The 2058-nt window shown below is 44.9% G+C and overlaps 1 long non-coding RNA gene across 1 annotated transcript; it reads right to left on the bottom strand.

The window, feature by feature from the left end:
* Window positions 1-217: 217 nt before the first annotated feature.
* Window positions 218-1089, bottom strand: LOC128409181 (uncharacterized). Its single transcript, XR_008329189.1, has 2 exons — window positions 893-1089; window positions 218-795 (listed from the first exon to the last, which is right to left on the bottom strand). It is a non-coding gene; the product is annotated as an uncharacterized LOC128409181 (long non-coding RNA).
* Window positions 1090-2058: the final 969 nt, after the last annotated feature.

Here is a 2058-nt window from a genome sequence, read left to right as displayed (position 1 = left end):
ACTCAAATGTCAATAATTTATATTCCCTATTCCCCTTTCACATCCCCCAATTCTCACCCCTGTTTTAAAAAAACAACCACCAACCAAACTTTATTTATTCAAACGTTTGTATAGAAAAGGACTGAAATGTATGCGTGATTAAAACGTATTTGAATGCACTGGGTTATTTTAATTTTGCACCCTAATCTCACTTCCACACACCCCCGGGATGCGGGGATCCTCAAAGCCTGTTGCACATTTCATTACTGAAATAGTTCAGGAGAAAAAAAGCAAGACACCACCATTCTACATTTCAGTTGACACAAAAGTCGAAAAATTTCCAAATGCTTCTTTTTATCCATTAAACAAATATCTATCTATGTACAAAACAACAACAACATGAATCTCATACAGCGAAAACTAAAATATCCAGAACTTTAAAAAAAAATAATTTGCATAAAAATATAGAGAGGACGATTTAGACCCAGTAGGCAAAAATATACAGTTCAAGTTTAACTGAAAGGAAGTCTGGAGACGAGGAACACTTCATGCAGAGAAGAATCTCAGATCTTAAGGCACACTTAAAGCCAAATTGGTGGAAGACCTGTGGTCGATTCTCCTAACAACTTTTTATTTACTTCACAGTGGCTGCGGAAGAACTAGTGCTTTCAGCAGGAAAACCACTATTTATTTCCTCAACTGAAATATCTGACATCTTCCCCCCCCCCCCCCACAATGCAGCTTCCTATATGGAAAGTGAGACAGGTATATTGAGTTTGACCAGGAAAACAACACAGGGGAAAGTTTGATCATCGCCTCTCCCAGCTCAGTCATATTAAGACTGAATGGCCCAGTTTGATCACCTCTCCCAGCTCAGTCATATTAAGACTGAATGGCCCAGTTTGATCATCACCTCTCCCAGCTCAGTCATATTAAGACTGAATGGCTGCAGCTAACTAGCAGTAGCCTGATGGAACAGGGGTTACAGAGAGGGAGGGAGGCCTTGGCAGGGCCCAAGATGGGAGGAGGAGGCGGCAAGGCAGACCCACCTGAGCAGCGGAAGGGACCAATTCTGTTCCAGCCAGAAACCCCTGCACTGGTTAATCTAGGAACTGGATTATGGATTGGCAAGGCTTGCTGATTCCCAACTCTTTTCACAAGAGGAACCATAAAAGGGTTCTCCAGAAAGCCAGTTGGGCTACTCACACAAAAGGAGAAGGTGTGGAGGTCTCAGTTCAACAGCTACTAGATCCCGGCTAGACTTCTTAAAGGGTGTCAGAGGATGCTCCGGTGTTTTTTTCCTGTGACAGACTAACTCAGTGATGAAGTGGCAGAGAGGCAGGAAAATAGAGGAGTGGAAAGAAAGGCACACATAAGAACAGGAGGAAGGAAGAGTGAAGGAAGATTTCCCGGGCCACCCCAGGACATTTGCTGCCTGAAGCAAAGTTGATTTTCCGCTGGCAGCCCCCAATTTCATGCACAGAATCTAGCTAGACTGGCTACCAAACCTTGTTTCAACTCAGGCAATGGGACAGCATTTTCCCACTGCACACCTGAGAGGAGCAGGCTTCTTTTAGGGGGTGCAGGGCAGTCTGTGTGGGGCGTGCACCCAACTCTCTTTTCCAATGCTTTAACACCCTTGGCATCAGCCTACTGAGGCAGCCACTTCCCTCTGCCTAACAGTAGGGCCAGTCCTGAGAATTCTCTTGAGTACACAAAAAGAGAATGGAAATTGATCGCTGATCAGAAGGTAACAGCGTACAGAGGGTGTCCAGGCAATGAGCACTGCCTGTGAAAAGTTTTATACAGCCATAGTAAGAAAGGAATTTAGAACGGGTGTGTGAAAAGAAGGGGGCTTTGGGGGCAAAGGAATGAAGAGGACGACAACTGTAGGATAAACTGATTGGGGACCATTTCAGGGGTAGCAGGAGACTTGGAGACCACCGAATATGTTTCCAGCTGGCAAAAATGAAACAGTTAGCCTTGCACACTTCTGGCGGTCAGGTCAAAATATATGGGGAGACGTACACAGAAGCAGAACGGGTAAGAATTGCGACACACAAGTAGAGGCTGCAGACA

The sequence above is a fragment of the Podarcis raffonei genome, chromosome 2 (genome assembly GCF_027172205.1).
Source record: "Podarcis raffonei isolate rPodRaf1 chromosome 2, rPodRaf1.pri, whole genome shotgun sequence".
Classification (NCBI taxonomy): Eukaryota; Metazoa; Chordata; class Lepidosauria; order Squamata; family Lacertidae; genus Podarcis; species Podarcis raffonei.
This window is presented reverse-complemented; position numbering and strand designations above follow the sequence as displayed.